We start from the raw sequence: 19,598 nt of genomic DNA, 5'->3' as shown, positions 1-19,598 counted from the left end.
GATGCAATATGTGTGTTTCATGGTCAAGGTGAAGGTCAAAGGGATACAGTAAACGTGCACTGGTGCATCGGATTCTAACATAGGTCTCCCAGGAGCCGCTCAAAGCACAAACGCTTAGAAGATTCACTCTCCTTGTTCTTAAGTCGGCATTGTCCCTTTTGTACTCAATGCCAATGCAACATCTGTGTTTCATGGTCAATGTGAAGGTCCAAGGGATACAGTAAATTTGCACTGGTGCATCGGAATGTAATACTGGGCTCCCAGGAGCCGCTCAAAGCACAAACTCTCAGAAGATTCACTCTCCTTGTACTTAAGTCGGCATTGTCCCTTTTGTACTCAATGCCAATGCCACATCTGTGTTTCATGGCCAATGTGAAGGTCCAAGGGAAACAGTAAAACTGCACTGCTGCATCGGAGTCGAATACTGGTCTCCCAGGAGCCGCAGAAATCACAAACTCTTAGAAGATTCTATCTTCTTGTACTTAAGTCGTCATTGTGCTATTTGTATTCAATCCCGATGCAATTTCTGTGTTTCATGGTCAATGTATAGGTCCAAGGTATACAGTAAACCAGCATTGGTGCATCGGAATCTAATACTAGTCTCTCACGAGCCGCTCAAAGCACAGACTCTTAGAAGATTCACTCTCCTTGTACCAAAGTCGGCATTGTCCCTTTTGTATTCAATGCCGTTGCAATTTCTGTGTTTCATGGTCAATGTGAATGTCCAAGGTATGCAGTAAACCTGCACTGGTGCATCGGATTCTAATACTGGTTTCCCAGCAGCCACCAAAAACACAAACTCTTAGAAGATTCACTCTTAAGGTACTTAAGTCGTCAATGTCCCTTTCGTATCCAATGCCGATGCAAAATCTGTGTTTCATGGTCAATGTGAAGGTCCAAGGGATACAGTATATCTCCAATGGTGCATTGTAATCTAATACTGGTCTCCAAGGAGGCGCTCAACGTACAAACACTTAGAAGATTCACTCTTCTTGTATTTATGTCGGCATTGTACATTTTGTATTCAGTCCCGATGCAATTTCTGTGCTTCATGGTCAATGTGAAAGTCCAAGGGATACAGTAAACCTGCACTGGTGCATCGGAGTCTAAAACTGGTCTCCCACTAGCCACTAAAATCACAAACTCTTAGAAGATTCACTCTTTATGTACTTAAGTCGGCATTGTCCTTTTCGTAACCAATGCCGATACAACTTCTGTGTCTCACTGTCAATGTAAAGGTCCAAGGTATACAGTTAACCTGCTCTGGTGCATCGGAATCTAATACTGGTCTCCGAGGAGTCGTTCAAAGCACATACTCTTAGAAGTTTCACTCTTCTTGTCCTTAAGTCGTAATTGTGCCATTTGTATTCAATCCCGATGCAATTTCTGTGTTTCATAGTCAATGAGAAGGTCAAAGGGATACAGTAAATCTGCACTGGTGCATTGGAATCAAATACTGGTCTCCCATGAGCCGCTCAAACCACAAACCCTTAGAAGATTCACTCTTCTTGTACTTAATTCGGCATTGTGCCCTTTGTATTCAATCACGATGGGGTTTCTGTGTTTCACGGTCAATGTGAAAGTCCAATTGTTACAGTCAACGTGAACTGGTGCATCGGAATCTAATAGTGGTCTCCGAGGAGCCGCTCAAAGCACATACTCTTAGAGGATTCACTCTTCTTGTACTTAAGTCGTAATTGTGCCATTTGTATTAATCCCGGTGCAATTTCTGTGTGTCATGGTCAATGTGAAGGTCCAAGGGATACGGTAAACGTGCACTGGTGCATCGGATTCTAATATAGGTCTCCCAGGAGCCGCTCAAAGCACAAACTCTTAGAAGATTCACTCTCCTTGTTCTTAAGTCGGCATTGTCCCTTTTGTACTCAATGCCAATGCAACATCTGTGTTTCATGGTAAATGTGAATGTCCAAGGGATACAGTAAAACTGCACTGCTGCATCGGAATGTTATACTGGTCTCCCATGAGCCGCAGAAATCACAAACCCTTAGAAGATTCACTCTGCTTGTACTTAATTCGTCATTGCGCTTCTTTACTTAATCACGATGCGATTTCTTTGTTTCATGGTCAATGTGAAGGTCCAAGGGTTACAGTAGACCTTCACTGGTGCATCGTAATCTATTACTAGTCTACCAGGAGCCGCTCAAACCACAAACTCTTAGAAAGCTCACTCTTCTTGTACTTAAGTCGGCATTTCCCATTTTGTATTCAATCCCGATGCAATATGTGTGTTTCATGGTCAAGGTGAAGGTCAAAGGGATACAGTAAACGTGCACTGGTGCATCGGATTCTAACATAGGTCTCCCAGGAGCCGCTCAAAGCACAAACGCTTAGAAGATTCACTCTCCTTGTTCTTAAGTCGGCATTGTCCCTTTTGTACTCAATGCCAATGCAACATCTGTGTTTCATGGTCAATGTGAAGGTCCAAGGGATACAGTAAATCTGCACTGGTGCATTGTAATCTAATACTGGTCTCCAAGGAGGCGCTCAACGTACAAACACGTAGGAGATTAACTCTTCTTGTATTTGTGTCGGCATTGTACATTTTGTATTCAGTCCCGATGCAATTTCTGTGCTTCATGGTCAATGTGAAGGTCCAAGGGATACAGTAAACCTGCACTGGTGCATCGGAGTCTAAAACTGGTCTCCCACTAGCCACTAAAAACACAAACTCTTAGAAGATTCACTCTTTATGTACTTAAGTCGGCATTGTCCTTTTCGTATTCAATGCCGATGCAACCTTTGTGTTTCACTGTCAATGCAAAGGTCCAAGGTATACAGTAAACCTGCTCTGGTGCATCGGAATCTAATACTGGTCTTCGAGGAGCCGCTCAAAGCACAAACTCTTAGAAAATTCACTCTTCTTGACCTTAAGTCGCCATTGTCCGTTTTGTATGCAATCCCGATGCAATTTCTGTGTTTCATGGTCAATGTGCAGGTCCAAGTGATAAAATAAACATGCACTGGTGCATCGGAATATAATACTGGACTCCCAGGAGACGCTCAAAGCACATACTTTTAAACGATTAACTCTTCTTGTACTTAAGTCGTCATTGTGCCATTTGTATTCAATCCCGGTGAAATTTCTGTGTGTCATGGTCAATGTGAAGGTCCAAAGGATAAGGTAAACCTGCACTGGTGCATCGGAATCTAATACTGGTCTCCCATGAGCCGCTCAAACCACAAACCCTTAGAAGATTCACTCTTCTTGTACATAATTCGTCATTGTGTTTTTTACTTAATCACGATGCGATTACTTTGTATCATGGTCAATGTGAAGGTCCAAGGGATACAGTAAACCTTCACTGGTGCATCATAATCTATTACTAGTCTCCCAGGAGCCGCTCAAACCACAAACTCTAAGAAAACTCACTCTTCTTGTACTGAAGTCGGCATTTTCTATTTTGTATTCAATCCCGATGCAATATCTGTGTTTCATGGTCAAGGTGAAGGTCAAAGGGATTCAGTAAACCTGCACTGCTGCATCGGAATCTAATACTGGTCTCCCATGAGCCGCTCAAACCACAAACTCTTAGAAGATTCGCTCTTATTGTACTTAATCCGGCATTGTGCCTTTTGTATTCAATCACGATGCGATTTCTGTGTTTCATGGTAAATTTGAAGGTCCAAGTTATACGGTAGACCTTCACTGGTGCATCGGAATCGAATGCTGGTCTCCCAAGAGCCGCTCAAACCACAAACTCTTAGAAAATTCACTCTTCTTGTTTTTAAGTCGGTATTGTCCTTTTTGTATCCAATCCTGATGCAATTTCTGTACTTGATGGTCAAAGTGAACGTCAGGGGGATACAGTAAACGTGCACTGGTGCATCGGAATCAAATACTGGTCTCCCATGAGCCGCTCAAACCACAAACCCTTAGAAGATTCACTCTTCTTGTACTAAATTCGGCATTGTGCCTTTTGTATTCAATCACGATGCGATTTCTGTGTTTCATGGTCAATGTTAAGGGGCAAGGGATACAGTAACCTGCTCTGGTGCATCGGAATCTACTACTGGTCTCCGAAGAGATGCTCAAAGCACAAACTCTTAGAAGTTTCACTCTTCCTGTTCTTAAGATGGCATTGTCCCTTTTGTATTCAATCCTGATGCAATTTCTGTGTTTCTTGCCAATGTGCAGGTCCAAGTGATAAACTGAACCTGCACTGGTCCATCGGAATATAATACTGGTCTCCCAGGAGACGCTCAAAGCATAAACTCTTAGAAGATACACTCTTCTTGTACTTTAGTCGGCATTGTGCCTTTTGTATTCAATCCCTATGCAATTTCTGTGTTTCATGGTCAATTTGAAAGTCGAAGGGATAAAGTAATCCTCCACTGGTGCATCGGAATCTAGTACTGGTCTCCCAGCAGTGGCTCACAGCACGAACTCTTAGAAGATTCACTCTTCTTCTACTTATGTCGGCATGGTCCCTTCTGTACTCAATCCCGATGCAATTTCTGTGTTTCATGGTCAATGTGAAGGTCCAAGGGATATGGTAAACCGGCATTGGTGCATCGGAATCTAATACTGGTCTCCCAGGAGCCGCTCAAAACACAAACTCTTAGAAGATTCACTCTTCTTGTACATAATTCGGCGTTGTCCATTTTGTATTCAATCCTAATGCATTTTCTGTGTATCATGGTCAATGTGAATGTCCAATGGATACGGTAAACCTGCACTGGTGCATCGCAATCTAATACTGGTCTCCCAGGAGCCGCCCAAAGCACAAACTCTTAGAAGATTCACCTTTCTTGTACTTAAGTCGGCATTATACTTTTGTATTCAATCCCGATCTAATATCTGTGTTTCGTGGTCAATGCGAAGAACCAAGGGATACGGTAAACCTGCAGCGGTGCATCGGAATTTAATACTGGTCTCCCAGTAGCCGCTGGAAGCACAAACTCTTAGAAGATTCACTCATCTTGTACTTAAGTCGGCATTGTGATTTTTGTGTTCAATCCCGTTGCAATATCTGTGTTTCATTATCAATGTGAAAGTCCAAGGGATAGAGTAAACCTGCACTGGTGCATTGGAATCTAATACTGGTCTCTCGTGAGCCGCTCAAACCACAAACCCTTATAAGATTCACTTTTCTTGTACTTAATTCGGCATTGTGAATTTTGTATTCAGTCACGATGCGATTTCTGTGTTTCATGGTCAATGTGAAGGTCCAAAGCATACGGTAAACCTGCAGCGGTGCATCGGAATCTAATACTGGTCTCCCACGAGCCGCTGAAACCACAAGCTCTTAGAAGATTCGCTCTTATTGTACTTTATCCGGCATTGTGCCTTTTGTATTCAATCACGATGCGATTTCTATGTTTCATGGTCAATTTGAAGGTACAAGTTATGCAGTAAACCTTCACTGGTGCATCGGAATCGAATGCTGGTCTCCCAAGATCCGCTCAAACCACAAACTCTTAGAAAATTTAATCTACTTGTACTTCAGTCGGCATTGTCCTTTTTGTATCCAACCCCGATGCAATTTCTGTGTTTGATGGTCAATGTGAAGGTAAGAGGGATACAGTAAACGTGCACTGGTGCATCGGATTCTAATACTGGTCACCCAGGAGACGCACAAATCACAAACTCTTAGAAGATTCACTCTTCTTGTACTTAAGTCGACATTGTGCATTTTGCATTCCATCCCGATGCAATAACTGTGCTTCATGGTCAATGTGAAGGTCCAAGGAATACAGTGAACGTGAACTGGTGCATCGGAATCTATTACAGGTCTCCCAGGAGCCGCTCAAAGCACAAACTCTTTGAAGATTCACTTTTCTTGTACTTAATTCAGCATTGTGAATTTTGTATACATTCCCGATCCAATTTCTGTGATTCATGCTCCATGTGAAGGTCCAAGGGATACAGTAAACCTGCACTGGGGCATCGCAAACTAATACTGGTCTCCCATGAGCCGCTCAAAGCACAAACTCTTAGAACATTCATTCTTGTTGTACTTAAGTCGGCATTGTCCCTTTTGTATTCAATCCCGAAGCAATTTTTGTGTTTCATGGAGAATGTGAAGGTCCAAGGGATACAGTATACCTGCACTTGTGCATCGGAATCTTGTACTGGTCTCCCAGGAGCCGCTCATAGCACAAACTCTTAGAAGATTCACTCTTCTTGTACTTAAGTCGGCATTGTGCCTTTTGTTTTGAATCCCAATGCAAAATCTGTGTTTCATGGTCAATGTGAAGCTCCAAGGGATACAGTAGACCTGCACTTGTGCATCGGAATCTAATACTGGGCTCCCATGAGCCGCTCAAAGCACATACTTTTAGAAGATTCACTCTTCTTGTACTTAAGACGGTATTGTGCATCTTGTATTCAATCCCGATGCAATTTCTGTGTTAAATGGACAATGTGAAGGTGCAAGTGATACGGTAAACCTGCACTGGTGCATCGGAATCTAATAATGGTCTGCCAGGAGCCGCTTAAATCTTAAACTCTTAGAAGATTCACTCTTTTTGTACTTAAGTCGGCATTGTGCCTTTTGTATTCAATCCCGATGCAATTTCTGTGTTCCATGGTGAATGTAAAGGTCCAAGGGATACAGTAAACCAGCACTGATGCATCGGTATCTAATACTGGTCTGCCAGGGGCCTCTCAAAGCACAAACTCTTAGAAGATCCACACTTCTTGTACTTAAGTTGGCATTGTGCCTTTTGTATTCAATCCCGATGCAATTTCTGTGTTTCATGGTCAAAGGTAAGGTCCATGGGATACGGTAAACCTGCACTGGTGCGTCGGAAACTAGTACGGGTCTCTCAGGAGCCGCTCAAATCACAAACTCTTAGAAGATTCTCTCATCTTGTATTTAAGTCGGCATTGTGCCTTTTGGATTCAATCCCGATACAATTTCTGTGTTTCATGGTCAATGTGAAGCTCCAAGGGATACAGTTAACCTGCATGGTGCATCAGAATCTAATACTGGTCTCCCAGGAGCCGCTCAAAGCACAAACTCTTAGAAGATTCACTCTTCTTGTACTTAAATCAGCATTGTGCATTTTGTATTCAATCCCGATGATATTTCTGTGTCTCATGGTCAATATGAAGGTCCAAGGGATACAGTAAACCTGCACTGGTGCATCGGAATCTAATACTGGTCTCCCAGGAGCCGCTCAAACCACAAACTCTTAGAAGATTCTCTCATCTTGTATTTAAGTTTTCATTGTGCCTTTTGGATTCAATCCCGATACAATTTCTGTGTTTCATGGTCAATGTGAAGCTCCAAGGGATACGGTAAACCTGCACTGGTGCATCAGAATCTGATACTGGTCTCCCAGGAACCGCTCAAAGCACAAACTCTTAGAAGATTCACTCTTCTTGTACTTAAATCAGCATTGTGCCTTTTGTATTCAATCCCGATGATATTTCTGTGTCTCATGGTCAATGTGAAGGTCCAAGCTGAAATCGTTATAGGTACAGAAAGCTGGCTTAAGCCAGAGATAAATACTGCCGAAATTTTTACAAAGGTACAGACGGTGTTTAGAAAGGATAGATTGCATGCAACCGGTGATGGAGTGTTCGTCGCTGTTAGTAGTTCTTTATCCTGTAGTGAAGTAGAAGTGGATAGTTCCTGTGAATTATTATGGGTGGAGGTTACACTCAACAACCGAACTAGGTTAATAATTGGCTCCTTTTACCGACCTCCCGACTCAGCAGCATTTGTGGCAGAACACCTGAGAGAAAATTTGGAATATATTTTACATAAATTTTCTCAGCATGTTATAGTCTTAGGTGGAGATTTCAATTTACCAGATATAGACTGGGACACTCAGATGTTTAGGACGGGTGGTAGGGACAGAGCATCGAGTGACATTATACTGAGTGCACTATCCGAAAATTACCTCGAGCAATTAAACAGAGAACCGACTCGTGGAGATAACATCTTGGACCTACTGATAACAAACACACCCGAACTTTTCGACTCTGTATGTACAGAACAGGGAATCAGTGATCATAAGGCCGTTGCAGGATCCCTGAATATGGAAGTTAATAGGAATATAAAAAAAGGGAGGAAGGTTTATCTGTTTAGCAAGAGTAATAGAAGGCAGATTTCAGACTACCTAACAGATCAAAACGAAAATTTCTGTTCCGAAACTGACAATGTTGAGTGTTTATGGAAAAAGTTCAAGGCAATCGTAAAATGCGTTTTAGACGGGTACGTGCCGAGTAAAACTGTGAGGGACGGGAAAAACCCACCGTGGTACAACATCAAAGTTAGGAAACTACTGTGAAAGCAAAGAGAGCTCCACTCCAAGTTTAAACGCAGCCAAAACCTCTCAGACAAACAGAAGCTAAACGATGTCAAAGTTAGCGTAAGGAGGGCTATGCGTGAAGCGTTCATTGAATTCGAAAGTAGAATTCTATGTACCGACTTGACAGAAAATCCTAGGAAGTTCTGGTCTTACGTTAAATCAGTAAGTGGCTCGAAACAGCATATCCAGACACTACGGGGTCATGATGGCATTGAAACAGAGGATGACACGCGTAAAGCTGAAATACTATACACCTTTTTCCAAAGCTGTTTCACAGAGGAAGACCGCACTGCAGTTCCAACTCTAAATCCTCGCACAAACGAAAAAATGGCTGACATCGAAATAAGTGTCCAAGGAATAGAAAAGCAACTGGAATCACTCAATAGAGGAAAGCCCACTGGACCTGATGGGATACCAATTCGATTCTACACAGAGTACGCGAAAGAACTTGCCCCCCTTCTAACAGCCGTGTACCACAAGTCTCTAGAGGAACGGAGCGTTCCAAATGATTGGAAAAGAGCACAGGTAGTCCCAGTCTTCAAGAAGGGTCGTCGAGCAGATACGCAAAACTATAGACCTATATCTCTGACGTCGATCTCTTGTAGAATTTTAGAACATGTTTTTTGCTCGCGTATCATGTCATTTCTGGAAACCCAGAATCTACTATGTAGGAATCAACATGGATTCCGGAAACAGTGATCGTGTGAGACCCAACTCGCTTTATTTGTTCATGAGACCCAGAAAATATTAGATACAGGCTCCCAGGTAGATGCTATTTTTCTTGACTTCCGGAAGGCGTTCGATACAGTTCCGCACTGTCGCCTGATAAACAAAGTAAGAGCCTACGGAATATCAGACCAGCTGTGTGGCTGGATTGAAGAGTTTTTAGCAAACAGAACACAGCATGTTGTTATCAATGGAGAGACGTCTACAGACGTTAAAGTAACCTCTGGCGTGCCACAGGGGAGTGTTATGGGACCATTGCTTTTCACAATATATATAAATGACCTAGTAGATATTGTCGGAAGTTCCATGCGGCTTTTCGCGGATGATGCTGTAGTATACAGAGAAGTTGCAGCATTAGAAAATTGTAGCGAAATGCAAGAAGATCTGCAGCAGATAGGCACTTGGTGCAGGGAGTGGGAACTGACCCTTAACATAGACAAATGTAGTGTATTGCGAAAACATAGAAAGAAGGATCCTTTATTGTATGATTATATGATAGCGGAACAAACACTGGTAGCAGTTACTTCTGTAAAATATCTGGGAGTATGCGTGCAGAACGATTTGAAGTGGAATGATCATATAAAATTAATTGTTGGTAAGGCGGGTACCAGGTTGAGATTCATTGGGAGAGTGCTTAGAAAATGTAGTCCATCAACAAAGGAGGTGGCTTACAAAACACTCGTTCGACCTATACTTGAGTATTGCTCATCAGTGTGGGATCCGTACCAGATCGGTCTGACGGAGGAGATAGAGAAGATCCAAAGAAGAGCGGCGCGTTTCGTCACAGGGTTATTTGGTAACCGTGATAGCGTTACGGAGATGTTTAATAAACTCAAGTGGCAGACTCTGCAAGAGAGGCGCTCTGCATCGCGGTGTAGCTTGCTCGCCAGGTTTCGAGAGGGTGCGTTTCTGGATGAGGTATCGAGTATATTGCTTCCCCCTACTTATACCTCCCGAGGAGATCACGAATGTAAAATTAGAGAGATTAGAGCGCGCACGGAGGCTTTCAGACAGTCGTTCTTCCCGCGAACCATACGCGACTGGAACAGGAAAGGGAGGTAATGACAGTGGCACGTAAAGTGCCCTCCGCCACACACCGTTGGGTGGCTTGCGGAGTATCAATATAGATGTAGATGTAGATGTAGACAGTAAACCTGCACTGGTGCATCGGAATCTAATACTGGTCTCCCAGGAGCCGCTCAAACCACAAACTCTTAGAAGATACACTCTTCTTGTACATAAGTCCGAATTGTCACTCTTGTATTCAATCCCGATGCAATTTCTGTGTTTCATGGTCAATGTGAAGGTCCAAGGGATACAGTAAACCTGCACTGGTGCATCGGAATCTAATACTGGTCTCCCAGGAGATGCTCAAAGCAAAAACTCTTAGAAGATTCTCTCTTCTTGTGCTTTAGTCGGCATTGTGCATTTTGTATTCAGTCCCGATGCAATTTCTGTGTTTCATGGTCATTGTGCAGGTCCAAGTGATAAAGTAAACCTGCCCTGGTGCAACGTAATATAATACTGGTCTCCCAGGAGATGCTCAAAGCAAAAACTCTTAGAAGATTCTCTCTTCTTGTACTTTAGTCGGCATTGTGCCTTGTGTATTCAATCCCGATGCAATTTCTGTGTTTCATGGTCAATGTAATGGTCCAATGGATATGGTAAACCTGCACTGGTGCATCGGAATCTAATACTGGTCTCCCAGGAGCCGCTCAAAGCACAAATTTTTAGAAGATTCACTCTTCTTTTACTTAAGTCGGCATTGTACCTTTTGTATTAATCTCGATGCAATTTCTGTGTTACATGGACAATGTGAAGGTCCAAAGCATACGGTAAACCTGCAGCGGTGCATCGGAATCTAATACTGGTCTCCCATGAGCCGCTGAAACCACAAGCTCTTAGAAGATTCGCTCTTATTGTACTTTATCCGGCATTGTGCCTCTTGTATTCAATCACGATGCGATTTCTATGTTTCATGGTCAATTTGAAGGTACAAGTTATGCAGTAAACCTTCACTGGTGCATCGGAATCGAATGCTGGTCTCCCAAGAGCCGCTCAAACCACAAACTCTTAGAAAATTTACTCTACTTGTACTTAAGTCGGCATTGTCCTTTTTGTATATAACCCCGATGCAATTTCTGTGTTTGATGGTCAATGTGAAGGTAAGAGGGATACAGTAAACGTGCACTGGTGCATCGGATTCTAATACTGGTCACCCAGGAGACGCACAAATCATAAACCCTTAGAAGATTCACTCTTCTTGTACTTAAGTCGACATTGTGCCTTTTGCATTCCATCCCGATGCAATTACTGTGCTTCATGGTCAATGTGAAGGTCCAAGGAATACAGAGAACGTGAACTGGTGCATCGGAATCTATTACAGGTCTCCCAGGAGCCGCTCAAACCACAAACTCTTAGGTGATTCACTCTTCTTGTACTTAAGTTGGCATTGTGCATTTTGTATTCAATCCCGATGCAATTTCTGTGTTTCATGGTCCACGTGAAGGTCCGAGGGATACAGTAAACCTGCACTGGTGCATAGGAATTTAATACTGGTCTCCCAGGAGCCGCTCAAAGCACAAACACTTAGAAGATTCACTCTTCTTGTACTCAAGACGGCATTGTGCCTTTCGTATTCAATCCCGATGCAATATCTGTGTTTCATGGTCAACGTGAAGGTCCAAAGAATACAGTAAACCTGCCCTGGTGCATCGGAATCTAATACTTGTCTCCCAGGAGCAGCTCAAACCACAAACTCTTAGAAAATTCACTCTTCTTGTACTTAAGTCGGTACTGTCCCTTTTGTATTCAATCCCGATGCTAATTCTGTGTTTCAAGGTCAATGTGAAGGTCCAAGGGATACAGTAAACCGAAACTGGTGCATCGGAACCCAATACTGGTGTCCGAGAAGCTATTCAGAGCACAATCTCTTAGAAGATTTACTCTTCTTGTACCTAAGTCGGCACTGTCCCTTTTGTATTCAATGCCGATGCAATTTCGATGTTTCATGGTCAATGTGAAGTCCAAGGGAAACAGTTAACCTGCACTGGTGCATCGGAATCTAATACTGGTCTCCCAGGGGCCGCTCAAAGGTCAAACTCTTAGAAGATACACTCTTCTTGTACTTAAGTCGGCATTGTTCCTTTTGTATTCAATCCCGATGCAATTTCTGTGTTCCACGGTGAATGCAAAGGTCCAAGGGATACAGTAGGACAGCACTGGTGCATCGGAATCTAATACTGGTCTGCCGGGAGCCTCTCAAAGCACAAACTCTTAGAAGATTCACTCTTCTTGTACTTAAGTTGGCATTGTCCCTTTTGTATTCAATCCCGATGCAATTTCTGTGTTTCATGGTCAAAGTGAAGGTCCAAGGGATACGGTAAACCTGCACTGGTGCGTTGGAATCTAGTACTGGTGTCCCAGGAGCCGCTCAAAGCACAAACTCTTAGAAGATTTACTGTGCTTGTACTTTAGTCGGCATTGTCCTTTTTGATTTCAATCCTGATGCAATTTCTGTCTTTCTTGGTTCATATGAAGCTCCAAGGGAAACAGTAAACCTGCACTGGTGCATCGGAATCTAATACTGGTCTCTCAGGCGCCGCTCAAACCACAAACTCTTAGAAGATTCACTGTTCTTGTACATAAGTCCTCATTGTCTATCGTGTAATCAATCCCGATGCAATTTGTGTGTTTCATGGTCAATATGAAGGTCCAAGGGATACAGTAAACCTGCAATGGTGCATCGGAATCTAATACTGGTCTCCCAGGAGCCGCTCAAACCACAATTTCTTAGAAAATTCATTCTTTTTGTAGTTAGGTCAGCATTGTCCCTTTAGAATTCAATCCCGATGCAATATCTGTGGTTCATGGTCAATTTGAAGGTCAAAGGGATACAGTAAACGTGCAATGGTGCACCGGAATCTAATACAGGTCTCCCAGGAGCCGCTCATACCTCAAATTCGTAGATGACACACTCTACTTGTACTTAAGTTGGCATTGTGCCTTTTGTATTCAATTCCGTTGCAATTTCTGTGTTTCATGGTCAATGCGAAAGTCCAAGGGATACAGTAAACCTGCACTGGTGCATCGGATTCTAATACTGGTCTCCCAGGAGCCACCAAAAACACAAACTCTTAGAAGATTCACTCGTTATGTACTTATTTCGGCATTGTTCCTTTCGTGTTCATTGCCGATGAAAATTCTGTGTCTCATGGTAAATGTGAAGGTCCAAGGAATACAGCAAACCTGCACTGGTGCATCATAATCTAATACTGGTCTGCAAGGAGCCGCTAAAAGTACAAACTCTTAGGAGGATCACTTTTCTTGTACCTACGTCGGCACTGTACATTTTGAATTCAATTTCGATGCAAATTCTGTGCTTCATGGTCAATGCGAACGTCCAACGGATACAGTAATTCTGCACTGGTGCATCGGAGACTAATACTGGTCTTCCAAGGAGCCGCTCAAAGCACAAACTCTTAGAAGATTCACTCATCTTGTACTTAAGTAGGCATTGTGCCTTATGTATTCAATACCGATGCAACTTCTGTGTTTCATGGTCATGTTAAAGAACCAAGGGATACAGTAAACCTGCACACGTGTATCGGAAACTAATACTGGTCTCCCAGGGGCCGCTCAAAGGACAAACTCTTAGAAGATTCACTCTTCTTGTACTTAAGTCGGCATTGTGCCTTTTGTATTCAATCCCGATGCAATTTCTGTGTTCCACGGTGAATGTAAAGGTCCAAGGGATACAGTAAGACAGCACTGGTGCATCGGAATCTAATACTGGTCTCCCAGGAGCCACTCAAACACAAACTCTTAGAAGACTCACTCTACTTGTACTTGAGTCGGAATTGTGCATTTTGTATTCAATCCCGATGCAGTGTGTGTGTTTCATGGTCAATGTGAACGTCCGAGGGATACAGTAAACCTGCACTGGTGCATCGGAATCTAATACTGGTCTCCCATCGAGCCACTCAAAGCACAAACTCTTTGAAGATTCACTCTTCTTGTACTTAAGTTGGCATTGTCCCTTTTGTATTCAATCCCGATGCAATTTCAGTGTTTCTTGGTCAATGTGAAGGTCCAAGGTATACAGTAAACCTGCACTGGTGCATCGGAATCTGATACTGGTCTCCAAGGAGGCGTTCAAAGCACAAGCTCTTAGAAGATTCACTCTTCTTTACTGGATTCGGTATTGTGCCTTTTGTACTCAATCACGATCTGATTTCTGTGTTTCATGGTCAATGTGAAGGCCCAAGGGATACAGTAAACTTTCCCTGGTGCATCGGAATCTAATACTTGTCTCCCAGACGCAGCTCAAACCACAAACTCATAGAAAATTCACTCTTCTTGTACTTAAGTCGGGACTGTCCATTTTGTATTCAATCCCGATGCTAATTCTGTGTTTCGAGGTCAATGTGAAGTTCCAAGGGATACAGTAAACCGGCACTGGCGCATCGGAATCCAATACTGATGTCCGAGAAGCCACTCAAAGCACAAACCTTTAGAAGAGTCACTCTTCTTGTACCTAAGTCGGCACTGTCCCTTTTGTATTCAATGCCGATGCAATTTCGATGTTTCATGGTCAATGTGAAGGTCCAAGGGATACAGTTAACCTGCGCTGGTGCATCGGAATCTAATACCGGTCTCCAAGGAGCCGCTCAAAGCAAAGACTCTTACAGATTCACTCTTCATGTACTTAAGTCGGCATTGTGCTTTTGTATTCGATCCCGACGCAATTTCTGTAATTCATGGTCATATTGAATGTCCAAGGGATACAGTAAACGTGCACTGATGCATCGTAATCTAATACTGGTCTCCCAGGAGCTGCCCAAACCACAAACTCTAAGAAGATTCACTCATCCTGTACTTAAGTCGGCATTGTGCCTTTCGTATTCAATCCCGATGCAATTTCTGTTCTTCATGGTCAATGTGAAAGTCCAAGGGATACAGTTAACCTGCACCAGTGCATCGGAATCTAATACTGCTCTCCCAGGGGCCGCTCAAAGGACAAACTCTTAGAAGATTCACTCTTCTTGTACTTAAGTCGGCATTGTGTCTTTCGTATTCAATCCCAATGCAATTTCTGTGTTTGATGGTCAATGTGAATGTCCGAGGGATAGAGTAAACCTGCACTGGTGCATCGGATTCTAATACTGGTCTCCCAGGAGCCGCTCAAACACAAATTCTTAGAAGATTCAGTATTGTTGTACCTAAATCGGCATTGTCTCCTTTGTATTCAAACCCGATGCAATTACTGTGTTTCATGGTCAATGAGAAGGTCCAAGGGATACAGTAAACCTGTACTGGTGCATCGGAATCTGAAACTGGTCTCCCAGAAGCCGCACAAAGCACTAACTCTTAGAAGATTCACTCTTCTTGTACTTATGTCGGCATTGTGCCATTTGTATTTAATCCCGAGGCAATTTCTGTGTTTCAAGGTCAATGTAAAGGTCCAAGGGATACGATAAACCGGCATTGGTACATCGGAATCTAATACAGGTCTCGCAGGAGCCGCTCAATATACAAACTGCTAGAAGATTCACTCTTCTTGTACTTAAGTCGGCATTGTGCCTTCTGTATTCAATTCCGATGCAGTGTGTGTGTTTCATGGTCAATGTGCACGTCCGAGGGATACAGTAAACCTGCACTGGTGCGTCGGAATCTAATACCGGTCTCCCATCGAGCCACTCAAAGCACAAACTCTTAGAAGATTCACTCTTCTTGTACTTAAGTCAGCATTGTGCTTTTGGATTCAATCCCGATGCAGTTTCTGTGATACATGGTCAATGTGAAGGTCCAAGGGATACGGTAAGCTTTCACTGGCGCATCGGAATCTAATACTGGTCTCCCAGGAGCCGCTCAAACCAAAAACTCTTAGAAAATTCACTCTTCTTGTACTTAAGTCGGCATTGTCCCTTTTGATTTCAATCCCGATGCAATTTCTGTCATTCATGGTCAATGTGAATGTCAAAGGGATACAGTAAACCTGCACTGGCGCCCGGAATCTAATACTTTTCTCCCAGGAGCCGCTCAAATCACAAACTCTTAAAAGATACACTCAACTTGTACTTATTCGGCATTGTGCCTTTTGTATTCAATCCCAATGCAATTTCTGTGTTTCATGGTCAATGTTAACGTCCAAGGGGTACAGTAAACCTGCAATGGTGCATCGTAATCTGAAACTGGTCTCCCAGGAGCCGCTCAAACCACAACCTCTTAAAGGATTCACTCTTCTTGTACTTAAGACGGCATTGTCCCTCTTGCATTCAATCCCGATGCAATTTCTGTGTTTCATGGTCAATGTGAAGGTCCAAGGGATACAGTAACCCTGCCCTGTTGCATCGGAATCTAGTACTGGTCTGCCAGGAGCCGCTCATAGCACAAGCTCTTAGAAAACTCACTCTTCTTGTACTTAAGTCGGCATTGTGCTTTTTGTATTAGATCCCGATTCAATATCTGTGTTTCATTGCCAATGTGAAGGTCCAAGGGATACAGTAAACCTGCACTGGTGCATCGGAATCTAATACTGGTCTCGCAGGAGGCGCTCAAATCACAAACTCTTAAACGAATCACACTTCTTGTACTTAATTCAGCATTGTGCCTTTTACATTCAATCACGATGCAATTTCTGTGTTTCGTTGTCAATGTGAAGGTCCAAGGGATACAGTATACCTGCACTGGTGAAACGGAATCTAATACTGGTCGCCCGGGAGCGGCTTAAACACAAACTCTTAGAAGATTCAGTCTTCTTGTACTAATGTCGGCATTTTCCCTTTTGTATTCAATCCTGATGCAATATCTGTGTTTAATTGTCAATGTGAAGGTCCAAGGAATACAGTAAACCTGCACTGGTGCATCGGAATCTAATACTGGTCTCCTAGGAGCCCCTCAAACACAAATTCATAGATGATTCACTCTTCTTGTACCTAAGTCGGCATTGTCCCTTTTGCATTCAGTCCCGAAGCAATTTCTATGTTGCATGGTCAATGTTAAGGCCCAAGGGATACAGTGAGCCAGCACTGGTGCATCGGAATCTCATACTGGTCTCCCAGGAGCCGCTCAAAGCATTAACTCTTAGAAGATTCACTCTTCTTGTACTTAAGACGGAATTGTGCCTTTTGTATTCCATCCCGATGCAATTTCTGTGACTCATGGTCAATGTGAAGGCCCAAGGGATACAGTAAACCTGCACTGGTGCATCGGAATCTGATACTGGTCTCCCATGCGATGCTCAAACCACAAGCTCTTAGAAGATTCACTCTTCTAGTTTCTAATTCGGCATTGTGCCTTTTGTATTCAATCACGATGCGAATTCTGTTTTTCATGGTCAATTTGAAGGTCCAAGTTATACGGTAAAGCTTCGCTGGTGCATCGGAATCTAGAACAGGTCTCCCAGGAGCCGCTCAAAACGCAAACTCGTAGAAGATTCACTCTTCTAGTACTTAAGTTTGCATTGTCCCTTTTGTAATCAATGCCGATGCAATTTCTGTGTTTCATGGTGAACGTTAAGGTCCAAAAGATACAGTAAACCTGCACTGGTGCACCGGAATCTAATACTGGTCCCCAAGGAGCCGCTCAAAGTAGAAACTCTTAGAAGATTAACTCTTCTTGTACTTCAGTCGCCATTGTGACATTTGGATTCAATCCCGATGCAATTTCTGAGCTCCATGGTCAATGTGAAGGACCAAGGTATACAGTAAACCTGCACTGGTGCATCGGAATCTAATACTGGTCTCCCAGCAGCCGCTCAAACCACAAATTCTTAGTGGGTTCACTCTTCTTGTACTTAAGTCGGCTTTGTCCCTCTTGTATTCAATCCCGATGAAATTTCTGTGTTTCATGGTCAATGTAATGGTCCAAGGGATACAGTAAACCTGCCCTGTTGCATCGGAATCTAATACTGGTCTCCCATGAGCCGCTCAAATCACAAATTATTAGAAGGTTCACTCTTCTTGTACTTAAGTCGGCGTTGTGCGTTTGTATTCAATCCCAATGCGATATCTGAGTTTCATGGTCAATGTGAAGGTCCAAGGGATACAGTAAACCTGCACTGGTGCATCGGAGTTTATTACTGGTCCCGCAGGAGCCCCAAAAAACCACAAACTCTTAGAAAATTCACTCTTCTTGTAATTAAGTCGGCTTTGTGCCTTTTGTATTCAACCCCGATGCAATTTCTGCGCTTCATGGTCAATGTGAAAGTAAAAGGGATACAGTAAACCTGCACTGGTACAACGGAATCTAATACTGGTCTCCCAGGAGCCTCTAAAATCTCAAACTCTAAGAAAATTCACTCTTTTTGTATTTAAGTCGGCATTGTCTCTTTGGTTTTCAGTCCCGAAGTAATTTCTGTATTTCATTGTCAATGTGAAGGTCCAAGGGATACAGTAACCGGACTGGTGCATCGGAATCTACTACTGGTGTCCCAGGAGCCGCACTACGAACAAACTCTTGGAAGATTCACTCATCTTGTACTTAAGTCGGCATTGTGAACTTTGTATTCAATCCCGATGCAATTTCTGTGTTTCATGGTCAATGTGAAGCTCCAAGGGATACAGTAAACCTGCACTGGTGCATCAAAATCTAATACTGGTCGCCGAGGAGCCGCTCAAAGCATAAATTCTTAGAAGATTCACTCTTCTTGTACTTAAGACGGAATTGTGCCATTTGTATTCCATTCCGATGCAATTTCTGTGATTCATGGTCAATGTGAAGGCCCAAGGGATACAGTAATTCTACACTGGTGCATAGGAATCTGATACTGGTCTACCATGCGATGCGCAAACCACAAACTCTTAGAAGATTCACTCTTCTTGTTTTTAATTCGGCATTGTGCCTTTTGTATTCAATCACGATGCGAATTCTGTTTTTCATGGTTAATGTGAAGGTCCAAGGAATACAGTAAACGTGCACTGGTGTATCGGAATCTAATGCAGGTCTCCCAGGAACAGCTCAAACTACAAACTCGTAGAAGATTCACTCTTCTAGTACTTAAGTTGGCATTGTAAATTTTGTGTTCAATCCCGATGCAATTTCTGTGTTTCATGGTCATTGTGAAGGTCCAAGGGATACAGTAATTCTGCACTGGTGCATCGGAATCTAATACTGGTCTCCCACCAGCCGCTCAAACCACAAATTCTTAGTGGATTCACCCTTCTTGTACTTAAGTTGGCTTTGTCCATCTTGTTTTCAATCCCGATGCAATTTCGGTGTTTCATGGTCAATGTGAAGGTCCAAGGGATACAGTAACCCTGCCCTGTTGCATCGGAATCTAATACTGGTCTCCCAGGAGCCGCTCATACCACAAACTCTTAGAAAACTCACTCTTCTTGTACTTAAGTCGGCATTGTGCTTTTTGTATTATATCCCGATTCAATATCTGTGTTTCATTGTCAATTTGAAGGTCCAAGGGATACAGTGAACCTGCACTGGTGCATCGGAATCTAATACTGGTCTCGCAGGAGGCGCTCATATCACAAACTCTTAGACGAATCGCACTTCTTGTACTTCATTCAAAATTGTGCCTTTTACATTCAATCACGATGCAATTTCTGTGTTTCGTGGTCAATGTGAAGGTCCAA

Source organism: Schistocerca americana, chromosome 4 (genome assembly GCF_021461395.2).
Source record: "Schistocerca americana isolate TAMUIC-IGC-003095 chromosome 4, iqSchAmer2.1, whole genome shotgun sequence".
In the NCBI taxonomy this organism is placed as follows: Eukaryota; Metazoa; Arthropoda; class Insecta; order Orthoptera; family Acrididae; genus Schistocerca; species Schistocerca americana.
This window is presented reverse-complemented; position numbering follows the sequence as displayed.